The 16,167-nt window shown below is 43.4% G+C and overlaps 1 long non-coding RNA gene across 4 annotated transcripts in view; it reads left to right on the forward strand.

The window, feature by feature from the left end:
• Window positions 1-9,598, forward strand: part of LOC308065176 — a 29,441-nt gene extending 19,843 nt beyond the window's left edge. For 2 of the 4 annotated variants that reach the window (XR_013928699.1, XR_013928701.1), the window contains exon 3: window positions 1,416-8,132. This is a non-coding gene — a long non-coding RNA (uncharacterized lncRNA). Of the gene's footprint in view, window positions 1-1,415 lie in introns of all 4 variants that reach the window. The other 2 variants (XR_013928698.1, XR_013928700.1) reach the window with 2 other exon arrangements.
• Window positions 9,599-16,167: the final 6,569 nt, after the last annotated feature.

Genomic DNA, 16,167 nt, shown 5'->3' on the forward strand with positions numbered 1-16,167 from the left:
ATGCAAAAAATAGAACAGTAACAGAGAGGGGAAAAAAGAGAAAACACAGAAAGAATGTCAGTAAAATGAATGGGAAGAACTGGGAGGGAAGGGGGTGACCAGGGCAGGCATGGACCCTTGCCTGGTTAACAGTACAGGGAGGGTCAGGCTCATTCAGAAATATCGTTTGGGCAAACAAGAGCCTAACATCACCAAGAAGCAACGTCTTTAGCTCTCCAGGGAATTTTGGGCACAAGATGAAGACAGATTTCTGGCTGGGATTCATAACACGTGTCTAATCTTTACATCTTTTTGGCCTCAAAGTATTGCAATGAATGCACAGGATAGGTTTGCAAGGTTTTTTCCTTCTGCTAGTCTGAGGATAGCACGCTTTTCACAAACTGAAAAAAATTACTTTGGAGAAACTATAGATTAGTAGCTGTGAACTTGCAAAAAAGGGAGGCCTTTTGATCCATTCTCTTGCTCCAAAAACTTGGGCTATTTTGCTTGGCCACAAGACCTGAAACCACCAGAGTGAAAATACTAATGATATTCCAGTAAAATAATCACTGTTTGCTCCATAGTTGCCTGCATTTGTTTCTGCTAAGGAAGGAGACAATCTGTGGGGGCAATGGGCTTCATAAATAATTTTCTAAAAAAATTTTTTACATGATTGAAAACACAAATGCACCAGAAGAGAGGCCAATAAAGGTATTTGTCCTAAAAAAACCCCCATAGCTAACAAGGCAGAAACACTTTGCTGCATTTCTTTACTTGGCATGCACATATGGCAAGTGACATTCCTCAATCTTTGCTACACTTACTAGTTCTTTACATGGGCCAGCTTTTTGCTTTTTCCTGTATTGACAGGAATTCTCTCCGAGGCAGCCCTCTTTACAACAGGCTTCTTTGCAGATGAAAGGAACGTGATACATTTTTAGATGACCAACATCACATCACTTCATGCAGGGCTCCTCCAAACTCTTTTAAGTCAATTCATTCTTCATCTGAGCTGTTTGCCATTAGATTAGGAAAAACCCCACAAACAGAAACAAACCAAGGAAAGCAAAGAAGAAATATAATCATGAATGGGAATGCTGACTTTGATCTGCTTGCAAGGTTGACTTGTTCATCCCCCAAGAATACTCGGATGACCTGAGGTTATACCTACTTATCTGAAGAGAGGCAAGTTTAGGATATGAACTGTCCTAGATATGAGTCTGGATCAAGTCTAGATTATAACAGCAACAAAAACACTGTTGATACAAAACCTTCAAGAATTGCAAAGGACAGGATTGTTTTCTACAAAATGAAGAAAGTCTTCTGTTCCCTGTTTGGGGTGATGTTCTGTATAAAACATATCTTTCATACAATGAGCACTCCAAAAATTAAAGGCAAATGCTTATACAACCTTTCTTTTTTTTGTCTATTTGTAGCTTGGATTTTAGAATGCATTCTGGAAACCACCATTACAAGTAAGTAAATAATGAATTACATTTGTCACTTCTTATTAACTCTTTTTCCACTTCTTAGTCTCCTATTGAATGATTTAGGAGTAACTCAGAGCAATTGCCTTTAAATCTAGAAATAATGTGAATAATATTTAACTATACCACTAAGTCCCACTTACATTATTCCTAACCTTTTTTAACCGCAGGTGCTGGTCTCTCCTCTCCTGGCTGTACCCTCCCTCTATTTTCATTGCATCAAATACACATTTTTCAGACATGGGTTGAATCAGATCAGTTTGCAGAAACAGGAAAAGAAACTTGTCTTTGAGATGAGTGAGGTGATCTGCCAGTGAGACTGTTAACCACCATATTCAATGCAGAGATGCTGATGAAGACAAGGCTGCCCGTTCATCAGCACATCATAAATCAGAGGGTGTGCATGAAGTCACACCCTCAGATATCCGGGATATGAGGGGAGAATGGAAATTATGTGGCCCAGGTACCATATCACTTCCATTCCCTGGAAGCAGCAACATAAATCCCAGGTACAAATCTTAGGATCAACAACCAACAAAGACCAAGCTGGCAACGTAAGCTACAGAATTTGCTTGGTGAGTAGTTATGAACCACAGAGCCAGCGCTCTAAATTGAAATTAGTTTGTGAAACATTTGGAAGTCAGCAGAAAAAACAAACCTAGGAAGGATTGCTTCGGAATGCAAAGCATTAACTCTGGTCATCAATCTGTTTTCAATTATAAACTCTTTAAGATAGCTAATATGTCTTGTCTATTTACAACAGAGCAATGATCATGTTATTAGCTTTCAACAAAACCTAAATGATGAGCATGGAATTAAAGCAATAAGTAAACTAGACTGGAATAACAATTGTAATCGTAAAGAAATACAAAAAAAGAAATAATTGCAGGTAAATTGTTGAGGCCATAACTCAGAGACAGGTGTGGATCTGCAATGTAAAATGCCAACCTTTTAAAAGAGAGGAGCCAAAATGCACTATGAAATTGATGAAAAAGATGAAATAAATTCCCTATTATATTGCACAATAAAACTTAACTGCCGAGGAATAGCATCAATCATGCAGTATGCCAAAGACACAAAAGTTGTAGGAACTGGAGACCTTGATTTGGCAGGGCCCATGGTGAACAGGGGTACCCTTATGCATATACTTACCGATACACATACTCTGAAGGATTTTTCTTTGTTAAACTGTAGTCTGCAATATGCTACTCTGGGCTACAGAACATCTAGCAAATACATCAATAAAGACCATGAATTAAAATTAAAAAAAGTTAAATACCCTGTTTTGGGTCACAGAAATAACAGTTATAAGAAATCCCTATTATTGACAATAAATTCCTTTATTGTTTGTCTATAAACTGAAATACAGAATTATGTGTCTAGTGCATTTCAGAAGAGATACAATAAAAGTGAATCTCTACATCTGTTTCCTGAGTGACTTGCATGCAATATATGCAGTTAAATATTTTTCCTTTTTAAAAAAAAACCTTTCTAGAAATGCCTTTTTTTTTTTTTTTAGACTGATTTTTTCTAACAGTTCATTATTGCCACATCAGAACAGTCTGGAAATTCCTATATAAGCACAAAGGCAGCTAACAATAGACACCCATATGCATCTGAAAATCACATAGAATTTATCTAGTCTGTGACTTGCATTAATTCACTTTGCACGAATCATTGTTGATTTGCTCTGGAAGATTTCCAGTTGCCCAGAGTTAGAGCACTAAAGGCGGCAAAGAGACTATCCACTTTTCTTCCAAAAAAGAGTGAACAAAAGCAAGTCTAGTGACAAACATCCATCAGTAATTCTGTTTTACTGCTCTGGCTGAAATTCAGATGATTTTTGAATGGGTGGTCTGCCTGCATCCCACAGAATGATGGTACTACATCATAAGGAAAGTATTCACAGGAGATAGTAAGGTATGAGTAGCATGTCAGTATAGCTGTGATTGCATCAACTACATCAGATTATCACTGACACATCTTTCCTCCATCTGTACCCATGAAAAGGAGTTGGCTGTGAGTACCAGCACTGCTAGAACCACCACGGCAATATGAAAAGTCTGTAGACTATATACAACACGCTCCAAGGGTAAACCTGATGCATTGCATTTTGACTAGTGATAGATACCTGAAAGACTTCAAATTCTCATTTTTACCACATTTCTGGGTGCTCTGTGAAGATGGCTGTGGGTGAAAGTTTTAGAGTTGGCTGGTGGGATGTAGCCCTCTGTTGAAATTGTGACTGTTACTTCCTACTGTGTAAAGGAACAGTGGGCTAAAAACCACTTATCCACCTCTGTTCACAAGCAAAGATACTAGAACTGAAAGTTTGGCCATAGACTCCATAAGGCCTCCAAGACAAAACCCAAATGAAATGTAACACTTGAATCATGACTGCACTGTAAGTGATGAGCAACTTGACTCAACAGAGTGGAGAAAGCAAGGAATGGAAAAGTTCAGGAGGTAAAATATTTCAGTTATAGCTCTACTGGATGAAAGCAGGCCTCTGTCTAGAGGAGAGAAGAAAATCTGTACTTTGTTGGTGCCAAATTCAGAGTCCTGCAACCCAGCACAAATGTCAAAGCAGTGGTTCTGCCTCACCCTTTTGCTCATTTCAGCACAGCATTACACTTACCTCCTTCAGCACCCCCTTTACTCATACTCACAGCAAGTAATCAAGTGTTCCCAGCATTCTGCTGGATGGAGCATTCTCCCTTTCTGAGGACGTTGAACAGACATTGGCACTTCCTTCCAAAAATGTCTGGAACAAGCATTTGGCTAAACATCAAATTTGATGTCTGTCATCATTAAGACAGTGCGGTGGCTGCTGTTTTAACTGCTTTTCTTGACTCCCATGGTTTCACATAATGTCTACAGCTGACCTATACCAGACACGTGGCCCTGTTACTTGCAAAACACAGATGGATTCACTTAGTCTTCTGAAGTGTAAACAGTTATTTGGAAGGTAAAAATGAACAGCAGTGGCAGGAGAAAACAGCTACGGTTGTATGACTTGGTACAGAAATGTCATTTGTAGCAATAACATTTGTTCTGACAGAACATATGGAGAATGAAGATAATATCTTTGCATTGCACCAACATTAACAACAACTTTGGTACCCTATAATTACACAGTGAAATACCCAACCAGAATGAGTTCTTCTGAGTCACCCATATAAGAGTTAGGCAGCAATACCCAGCAGAGCTGGCTGGAGCAGAAATAGGTGTGGGAAGGGAGCAAGATGTAGCTGTAACAGTGAGAACACCTGACAAATCCATCACTCAAGTGTTCACCCCTTCTTTTTTCTAAAATGATAGAAAACGTAGGATGGTCTGAACTCTCATCTGTCCATGAGTTAATATTTACAGGAGCTGTTGGAGCTCACATGACATATCAACTCTGCATAAGCATCAGGAGTATCGTGTAGACTGATTCTCCAACTCCTTTCCCTATACAAAGGTAGTAAACAGTTGCAGAAAGGGAATGCAGGCTGGTTATGCCACAGTACTAGCAGCTGGAGGGTTCAGCAGAGGTAAGTAGGAGCTGTTCACCCAGTTTGCATTTACTTCATTGCCCATGAGTTGCCTAGACCCTAACCACTCTTAACACCTTTGACCATTCTTTTCTAGATAAATTGTTTGAAAACGTCCCACAGTCACTGTTGAAATACCTCCCCTGAAGGAAAACCAATTGTAGAGTAAGCTCTCTAAGCTGTTCTCTTACTACACACATGCAAACTTTTTGCTAGCACTTCATTAGAGGCAACAGCTACAGATCAAGTTTTAAAGCATCACTAATACAACACTGACTCAAGCGTTGTCCAGAGAAGTTAAGCTAAACAAACTAGTTCCAATAATTTCATTATTTTGTTCCAGAGCCAGTCCTAACCCCCATGCCCCCAAGGAGATCAGACAGGCTGACACACACCTCGCTCCTCAAACGCAGCAGTAAGTGTCCCAGAGCTCTCTCCTGGGGAGAGGGCTGCTGTGAACAAGGTGCTGCCTTTCCCAGCCCTGCCTGCAGGAGCTGCATTGCAGTTTGGGTGAAAGTATCACTTGGTATCAAGACCTAATCCAAGATACCACTGGTCTGGTGGTGCGAGCTGTTTACCCTGTGCTGCTCACTCTTATCCTGCTAGTCCATCCCTCCCAGGAGGGGGGGTCACCAGCTGCAGAGCCACAGCAACAAGGCAGGTCCCAGGTCAAGCCAGTCCAAGGGTTGAGGTCCAGCTCAAGGGGGCTGCAGCAGTAGCCATGAACTAGCACCTCTCCAACATAGTTTAGGTAGGAGCAAATGCTTCAGGGCTGAGCTTAAATAGAGCTCGTGGTTGTGTGTGGAGGCCCCAGGTGAGGCTGTTTGGGGTCATTAAGATCTATTACTGCCCTTAGGGCCCTGAGAGAAATCCTCTCAAGAGCAGTAAAACCATAAAAGCTTTGCAGAACTTTCTCCAACCAGAGCCCTGCTTGTTTTTGGGTGCAGGGAAAGGACAGCACTTTTTTTTTATTTGGCTTCTGCTGAGGAGTATTCATGCTTCTGTCTATCCTACCACCCAGAGATCTGCACACAGCTGTGCTTGTATGTTTTAGAAATGATTGGTAGTGCTCAGCAATGGAGTCGTGGTTATCACAGAGAGAAGGTGAAATTGGAAACATTCCCTATGTGCTGACGTTAAATTCCAAAGCAACTAGCTCTAGGTACTTTTCCTTTTTGCCTGAAGTGCTGCAAAGTGGTTGCTGCTGGATATGGAGCACAGGACCAGCTGGACCAGCTCATGGTGCCCAGTGGACACGTACTCCAGTTCTAGCACAACTCTCCATTGGGTGAGGTGCATAGTCCCCTTGCCTTGGGGCTTGTGCCCTGTTTCAGATCCAAACCTACCTTTGTTACCAGGATTACCCAGGGAGTACAGCACTGTCCAAAACATGGATGAAGCATTTACATTTAGAGCATGAATCACTGTGTCCCCTGTCACAGCTGATTTCCTACTGCAGCATGACAACCCACGTCCTTGGTACATCCCTGTGGGAATGCCTTGATGGCCTCTTTCATCTGCTCTAACTCCAGGCTGGCCCTGGGTATGGTAGTTCCTCTCTCTTGTGCATCTCTTTGTACCTAACAAAGCTCATTTTGGGCCAGAAATCCCTCTCACCCCCAAACTGCTGGTACTGTCACCAGTGGGCTGCGGGTGAAGGACCACACAGTGCTGCAGAGTGGATTTACATCTCCCTCAGCTGAATCTGCCGCCAACCCAATCTACCTTCCTGACCACTGTGAAAGGGGATGAAGAGCTTAATTCTCGTGCTGAGATTCACCAGGGAGGCTTGCTTCTCCCCACACTCATCTACTTAACCTGAGACCCACACCCTGGGGCTCCATGCAGAGATGGGCTGGAGCCTCCTCATTCTCCTCGCCCCCCTTGTCGTGCCTCTACAGAGGAAAGAACAAAATTATGCCCGCAAGGCAGTGGTGGTGGTGGTGCTGGGAGGAACTAATGCCATTAATTAATTACCATTAATGTGCAAATTATTGGCTAAAGACTTTTAAAAGAATGTATTATCTTTTCATCTCAATTTTCTGCTTGTTCTGTAGCAGGAGGGGAGAAAAAATGTGCAGGTTTTTGTCATCATCCATTTCCTTTAAAAATCTGTTTTCTGTACCTTTTAAGTTGTTCTCATCTTATTTCTTTCCTTTGCTTAGCAGCATGCTAAGATTGAGAAAGGATATATGGAAGGAATATGGAGGGGAAAAGGATATGAAAGAGGGAATAATAGATGGAGAAACATTTTGTATGAAAATGTTTGCAAACTATGTCAGACACACAAAATTATTTCCTTTCAAAACCTGAAGAATGAAAATGACTTAAAAATTAGCAATTTTTTAAAATTTTGAATTTTTCTGCCAATTTTGTTATCAATGTTTCCAGGGGCACATTTGTGTAATAATGACTTTTCAGATGACAAAATCTTGCAAGAGGCAGCCTAGCCTGAAGCAGAAGACTTCCAGGAGTACAACCTAGCAAGGTAGATAATGTCTTCATTGTGCTCGGGTTCTTATGTTCCCAGCTGTCACTTTTAATAAACACATTTCAGATCAAGTCTTACAGGGTGTAAAATGCAGGAATAATAGAGGAAGAGAAATCTTCACTTGGGTACTTTTCAATATAATCAGTACACATGAAATACTCCATTGCAACATGCAGAGAAGGGATAAAATGAAGGCAGTTATAAGTTTTTAATAAACTGGTATTAGGGTACATGAAAGTAATATGAGTTACATTGTCATGCAGGATTAAACCATGAATCCCAAATATATATTTCTTCTCCTTGTATCAAGGTATGCTTAAAGACTCTCTGCCACATGGAGCTTGTTTAAAAGGGCCAGAGCCTCAAGCAGCATAAATAGCGTTGCCTTCCTGCAATTAATGGAACTGTGTCAGATTTTACCACAGAATATATAAGCTTGATTTTTTATGAGCTAGTAAAACAGGAAATAGCATTTTAAATGTGAATAAGTGCAAGCAAACAAAAATGTGCCTGTGACGCTTGTTCTGATGTATTAAGATGTGCTCACAAAAATAGATTTCTTTTTTTTAAACCACAGCGTTTCCTTCTGGTTTTGATACTGGAAGTGTTAAGACATTTGTGGCCTGAATCCCCACTGTCTCTTCAGGGATCCTGGCAGTAGTGGAGCTGCCTGGAAGTGAAGACTGAACTGCAGTTTGTTTTCCAGCTGCCAACAGAGAGAAGGCAGCATCTGGAATTCCATGTCTCTATGTCTTTTCTCCTCCCTGCCTGGATACCAGAGAGCCTTTACTGCATGGGAGTTTCCTCTGATGCCCTGAAAACTTGTGTTACAGACTCCAAAAATATTGCCACAGCTGTCAAGAAAGGAAATCAAGTACCTGCATGTCCAACACAAAAATAATCAGAAAAGGCTATATAGAAAAAGAACAAAACCAAATAGTTGTTGAGGAGGCCCCTACAGCAGAGGTGAAAAGGTCTTTTTTTACTGTGCTGATAAAATCTGATGTATATGTATTTGCAACAGCAGCAGGCAGAGGCCCTCATGACTGAATAAGCTGAAATTTTCTTTCTGCAGCAACATCATGTTATCATATTCCTGCCTGATGAAGAGCTAGGTTGTGGTTCAGGAGATCCAAGCCTTCTAGAGAGACACAAAATAAAGTTCCTGTGGTTTGTGTCTCCCTAAAGGTTCCTCAGGACATTTATTAAGAAGGCAGATGTGAACCAAATCACTGCAGCCACTATCACTTTGTACTGAATCTCCTCCTGTACATAAACTTTATTGTTAAAGATGTATCTGATGACATTAAAGTCACATTACTACCAAATATATGTCATAGTACTGCTGCTTTTCATTCGAGGGTAAGCAATTTTACACAGAGGTCTGCACAGACACGCTTTTGCCTTTATTTGTAGCCCAGCTGACAGGACTACCCACACGTCTGAGCACTATGGTCAGTTGTGACAGTCCTGCCTCCTACATGCTCCAGGATTTTTCAAAATGAAACATGTTAAATAGTCTAAAATATAGCATAATTTTGTCCCTAAATTATTATGAATTCTTGAGCAGGGAGTCTTCCAGGGATAAGGAATGAAAACTGGACTCTGTTGAGCTTTGCAAATGAACAAAGAAGCCGTCTGAAGAGTAGGCAAGTTCAAGCTAACCCGCTGAGGAACTGCAGAGTAAGCTTGCCTGACACTGACATCACTATTGGAAGGGCAACTGTACGAACATCTGAAATTTTATGTGAGTGGAAGAAGCTCGGGACCTTTTAATATGGATTATTGCCATTCATACCCAATTGCATAAAATGCTTTGGAATGGAAGCTAATTGAAGCTAAAGGGAGCAGCAGAGCTAGTAAACAAAAGTATTCAAATTTTACCAAAAGTATTGCCAATTGTTTTGTCTCATTGGAGTGCTAATTCAAAGTTTTGTGTAATTCCAATTGCTACTTTTAAACCAAATTTCAGACAACAGTTCAACAGTGATTGAAATGTTGAGTGTATTGTTGTTTCGTGGCAAAAGCCATGAAAAGTATCAAATGAATTCCTACAGGCGATGAAAGCAACTCAAATGCAAAGCAGCCAAAGATACTTGGTTCTGACAAAACCTACATCTGATATACATCTTATCATTACACAGCGCTGGATCAGATCTCTTTCTTCCCAGCTGAAGGTATGCAGTCAAGGACTCCCCTCTCCTTTTCCCCACAGCTGCTCAGTACTGATCTAACAGATTTGATTTGTGTGGTGTGGCATTTGCCAAATTTGGCTGCAACTTCTTACTACTACTCTGCGTCCCAGAGATTTTGAGGGTAGGCCTCTCACTCAAGATCTAGGTCTGCTCATCTTCAGCCATCGTATGTGATTCTGGTGCATTTATTGAGCATACTCAAGTTTAACATCCCTAGTTTTCTTCCATGGTCCTGACTTCATCGTTCTGTCCTAAACAACACATTTCTCGTATCTAGTACCTTCTGGAGCTATGATAACCCTTACCTTGGTTGCTGAGAAGGAGCTAGTTCTCCTTCTGGGGACAGGTAATGGAACAGCAGAAGCACAAGCCTGTCCTTTCACTTTTCCTGAATGTGTTCTGGGATAGAGTTAGTTTTCTTCTTAGTAGCTGGTGCAGTGCTGTGTTTTGCCTCTGATGTGAAAACAGTGTTGATAGTACACTGATGGTTTTAGTTGTTGCTGCGTGATGTTTCTACTAAATCAAGGACTTTGTGGTTTCTTGGGCCCTGCCAGCGAGAGGGCTGGAGGGGCACGGGAAACTGGGAGGGGACACAGCCAGGACAGGTGACCCGAACAAGCCAAAGGAGTATTCCATACCATATGACGTCATGTTGAGTATATAAACTGGGGGAAGGAGAAGGAAGGTGGGACATTTGGCATTATGGTGTTTGTCTTCCTGAGTAACTGTTACACGTGATGGAGCCCTGCATCCCTGGGGATGGCCGAACACCTGCCTGCCCATGGGAAGTGGTGAATGAATTCCTTGCATGCATGTGTGGCTTTTGCTTTACCTATTAAGTTGTTCTTATCTCAACCCCTGAGTTTTACATTCCTTTCCAGTTCTCCTCCCCATCCCTCTGGGTGAGGGGGGGTGAGTGGCTGTGTGGTGCTGGTGTGGTGGGTTGCCGGCCGGGCTTAAACCATGACAGTGAGAAAAAGGAAGGAGGGTATACAGATGAAAAAGACATGGTTCAGTGGTGAGGTATGCTGAGCTTTTCCCCAGATTTTGTACTATGTTTGATCAAAACAGGCACAGCCACTCTTAAACATAAAAATAGAGCAATGAAATGAGAAAGTCAGTCCTTGGTCCAGACTGAAGTGTTTTGGCAAACTGGGAAAAAACAAACGAATGAGAAGGCCAATGAGGAAGAGGTATGGTTTTACTCCTAGGAGCATTAAACATACTTGAAACATGATGGAAAGATCAGGTCACAGAGCTCAAACCATTTACTAAGCAAAGTCAGCAAACGCATTGCTGAATGTACCACTCCGCTGAAAAGCCCAGTAGGGTTGTAACGGGGATAAAGATGATTTCCAAGGAAAGATGGATAATCTAATCATGGGTTCAGAAATGCTTTCTGTCCAGAAGTAGAAATATTAAAACAAAGACTAAGGAAGTGAGTTTATTTGTAGACTATAAAAGACCCACAGGAATGTTAAATTCTCTCTGTATTTTCCTTAAGTCCCAAACAAGAGTGTATCATGTGTATGCTTTTAAATGCGGTCGATATTATTAATCCTGTTCTCAATACCAAACTGAAAGGAACAGAAAGATGAGCATGAATGTGTGAATAGTTTGGCTCTTGCCATGGCTGCTTCTATCACTTTATATGATAGGTTAGTGGGTTCAGGAATAATTGAGATCCCAGATAATCAACAGGTGGGGTTCTCCTTCCAGTCCTAGTGTTGTGGTTTAACCCCAGCTGGCAGCTGAGCCCCACGCAGCTGTTCGCTCACTCACCCCTGGTGGGATGAGGAAGAGAATTGGAAAGGTAAAAGTGAGAAAACTCGTGGGTTGAGATAAAGACAGTTTAACAGATAAAGCAAAAGCTGCGCATGCAAGCAAAGCAAAACAAGGAATTCATCCACCACTTCCCACCGGCAGGCAGGTGTTCAGCCATCCCCAGGAAAGCCGGGCTCCATCACACTTAATGGTGACTTGGGAAGACAAACGCCATCACTCTGAATGTGTCCCCCCTCCCTTCTTCCCCCAGCTTTATATGCCAAGTGTGAACTCATATGGTGGAATATCTCTTTGGTTGGTTGGGGTCAGCTGTCCTGGCTGTGTCCACTCCCAGCTTCTTGTGCACCCCCAGCCTGCTCAACTTTTGCTCAGCTATGGCAGCCTGGGACTGTCACATCTATTTCTTTTCCTCTGCAGCAAGCAGTGTGAGTTGTAGCACTCTAGTACCTCCATGGTGGGGTGGGATGAGAGGCAGAAAAGACCTTGATGCTGTGTAAGCCCTACTCAGCAGTAATGAAAACATCCCTGAATTATCAACAATGTTTTCAGCACAAATCCAAAAAATAACCCCCTACTAGCGACTATGAAGAAAATTAACTCTACCCCAGCCAAAACCAGCACACCTAGGAAGACCATCACCTCACTCTGACATGGGACAAGTCTTTTGATATCAGTCTGTGCCTCCACCTGGATTCTTCTTTCCTGGAAGCAGTATTGAATAAACCCAGGATAGTTGTGTTTGCCTTGGGATAACTCACCTGCACAAGCTATTACAACGTAAACATAAGAAAAGCAAAAGTTAGTGCTGGAGACAAAAATATGAGCTATTGTCATTATAATTTTAGAGGTACATTCTGCAACTGCCTAAACCCATCTTTGATCTCATAATGTGTAAGGTTCAAAGGTTCAAGCTCATGCCAGCCTATTCAGTTGTAAAAACCCTGCCTCTGTCAGCAGGGGTATCATAGCTGTCTCTAGGAGGTAACACCAAACCAACAGAGCCAGTAGGGAAAAGCCTTACAGCTTTCTGGTGTGAGGTCTTGGACATTTTGAAATCCCTTCCAGCATCAGAAATAAACCCGCAGCTGCTAGGTGTGATAACTAATGCTGCTGAACAAAAAATAAGGGACGGCAGAGTGGTATCAGAGTGCTACAAGTCACACTGCTTGCTGCAGAGGAAAACCAATAGGCATGACAGTCCCAGGCTGCCATAGCTGAGCAAATGAAAGCCTGGGAGCAACCACAAGGAACGGTTCACTACCAGACACCAACAAAAAGCAAAACTGAAACAATCCTGTAACATTTTCTCCAGGGACAGAGGTGTGATCTGTCCCATCCTATGCACCACCACCAGACTTTAAACCAAAATTAACTCAAATTGATCAATTTTCTACAAAAATCTGGTGTCACTGAGATGAGTTTCATCATCTGTGCCAAGTGCTTATGTTGCTTTCTTAAGCCCATGAACAGGCCCTTTTGTTATCAGTATGTATAATATATGTATGTATGAATAGTATGCCAGCACCCTGTCCAGCTTTGATGTTTCAGGGGAATGCAAGGCACAAACTGCCACCCTGTGAGGCAATTGCCACGCTGTGGAGGAAACCAAGGCAGCGACTCACATGGGTTTCTCCCCTAAGGTCAATGCCATCATGGACACTTGTGACTGGATTCTCCAGGCTCTCCTAAGATCCACTCTTAATTATTACTGCCCTGTCCACATCAACCCTTGCCCTTGGCTGGGGATCTTCTGCCCCTGGCCCAGCATGGACTGCTAACACCGCTCGTGGGACCTCCAGCACTGCCAAGCTCTGGTGTTTGAAATACTCCCCAGCCATGGCCCCATCAAGGCCATCTATCCTTATGGAGCCAGCTACCTGGCCTCATGGACATACCAAGCCTGACACCTCAGGTTTGAAACCTGATGATTACACAAGGAGGTGAACATATCTCCTTAGCACATGGCAAGAGCCCAACACACCAACTGGGTTACTTTTGGGTCCCTTTCGGGCCATGTCCACCCACAGCTCCAACAAAGAACAGGTGACTTGGGCCTACAGCAGAGGCAGGGCCAAAGCACTGTGAATCCATCAGGGTACAAGCCTCAGCAGAGCTGCCGAGCTGCGTACAGGACCAGTGCAAAAGGTGGCAGCATTGTATGAAAACCAGGAAAGGAAATGCTCTGAACACCTCACCCAGCCTCACTGAACATATGATAACGTATCTCAAGGTTAGGGTAGACAAAGTGGCAAGCATTGAACACTTAGCCTGACACAGGTACTCATGGCTTCCTTTAATATAGCACAGCACTCTGCTTCATGTAGACCAGCCTGCACAAAGACCCGGGAGCACCAGTCCCTCTTTCTCAGACCCACTGAGGTGGTACGAGAAGGTCTCCTTTTGGATGATGCCCTGGGCCATGTGGCTTGGTTGAGAATAGTGGTGTGTCCTAGCTCATGGACACCAAGGCGCCTAATGCCAAGGGGGAATGTTTCTTCCCTCCCCTGACGCCCATTTCCAGTGCAAAGCATCGTACTACTCCAGGCCATTTCACTTTGTCATTCATGCCTGTGCTTTTGAGTCTTCTGTCTTCTTCTCTCTCCTTGGGCTCCAGGTTTATTTTTCAAGGTGTGCAGAGCTGAAGGCAGCCTGTCTTTGGCATTTGGGCCGGCTCTGGCCATGACACACACACGCAGCTATTTTCCTAATGGTCAGGAGGTAAGTGCATGAGGAGCCGTGCCCAGAGGAGAAGCAGGCTAGCAGCGCTTCCTTGCTTTCCAAGCCCATCAACCTCTGGAACAAGAGGCAGACACTGGAACAGCTTGGCGTTGGACAGCTGCTACTCTGGGTCACCATGCAAGGGCCATTCTCACCAAGGTGGGGCTGCCTTTTTCCAGTAAAGGTAAGAAACAACTCATTGCTTAAATAATTTTCCAAATTTCCCTCATTCTGAAACGATGCAATGAAGTGACCTGGCATGACTGACTGTGACTGGGGAAGCCCTCTCATTGCTGCAGCCTACTTTTTACATGGTGTTAGCTTAGACCAGGTGACACGTTATGAAGAGACTCAACCTCAGTACAAATTGGCTCAGTGTTGTTCATTTGAGGGTGTTTTTATTTAATGAAAATTGGAAGTAAATGTATATTTACTGGAAACATATACTAAAGAGATGAAAAAAACCTGATCAGAGCTGTGATGGGAAAAGTGTGAGCCCATATCACTACTGATACAAAGACAAAATACGCTTTTTGATGGTGAAAAACATTCACTTTTAGAGCAATCCGCATTTAATACCTATTCTTGTGTTTGCAAACATCTGAACAACTCTTCCTAAAACGCAAAAAGTGCTTACAGTGCATGCAGTCCCACTCTTTTCTATGCACTCCCACATGTGTCTCATGATCTGGACAATGAGTTTTACACCACTGTTGAGTCATTCTGATTTCAAAAAGAATCAAAAAGTATTTGCAGACTTATTTGTTCCACGAATTTAAGTCCATTTGCCTTTAATCCTAATGCTGTTACCTCTTCCTCAGGGGAGGATCTGTGCTTGCATAGCATTGAAGTCAGATGCACATCGTGCATACCAAATTCCAGGACACAATGTCTAGCTTGCAGGTACCTGAACAAGTGTGGTCTCAGAACAGAACAGCTACCTGCAAGCTGAGAGTAATACAGCTGACTATGCATGTAATATGCATCGAAAAATATGACCAACCATAAACTGACTGTCCTGTAACTACTCCATAATAATAAATACAGTAAGTTGTTAACATGGCCTTGAGGTACACTGGGTGTTGAGAGCCATTCCTGGGTGCTGTCTGTCCCCGTCTGGAGGTGGAGGGAGGCCGTGGCAGGGACGTGCCTGCTCCATCTCTGTCTCCCATGGGTGGATGTTGCAGCACAGCTGCAAGGAGTGGGCCAGGGGTGATACACAGTTGCCGTGGTGCCTTTGGCCTCATCCTCGGGGAGGTCCATGTCCATGTGTTGTGTGGTGGCAGTGGTGGTCACAAGGAGAGTGGCACATCTGTGCCGGACAGTTTTCCCATCTTCCCTCTTCCTCCTCCTTTGTCAAAGCTGCTCTGCCTGGCTCACCGTGTGAGCCCTCCCTCACTGCAGGCCCTGGTGACAGCTCTGCAGCAGCAGTTATTGAGGTTACTGGTGACACGAGGAGGCCACATGGATGCCATTCCTGGCTTGGTCTCCCAACACTAGGGGGATCCTCCTGAACCCTGCCCTGTGGAAGCATCCTCAGGGCCAAGGGGTGTCCTTCACTGGGACTATGGGCTGAGGGGACTATGCCCTCCTGGGGACCCTTCTCTTGGGCCATGTCTCTTCCCAGAAAGGCTGCATCAGAACAGTGCTCTTGGCCTCCCTGTGGGAGTCATGGGCTCTTGCTCAGGGTTCATCCCCTATCTTGAAGGTCACGACTAAAGACATTGCTGCGTACAGGCCCTAGGACTGACCCTGAGGGGTCAGGGAGCAGCCTGGATGGGGGCTTGAGCCCAGTGAGCCCATGCCGTGCCCTCGCCCCACCAGCGTGCTTTTGGAAAGCTCAAAATCCAAAATCCACTCTGTTTTCTTAGTATGAATCAGACACCTGAAGGAACCAGACTCTTTTAGTATTTGCTTCTGCTTAATTTCAAAGTATTTTTCTGGCCAATAAAAGTGACATTTATCTCATACAAAAT

Source organism: Falco punctatus (genome assembly GCF_963210335.1).
Source record: "Falco punctatus genome assembly, chromosome: 6".
NCBI lineage: Eukaryota > Metazoa > Chordata > Aves > Falconiformes > Falconidae > Falco > Falco punctatus.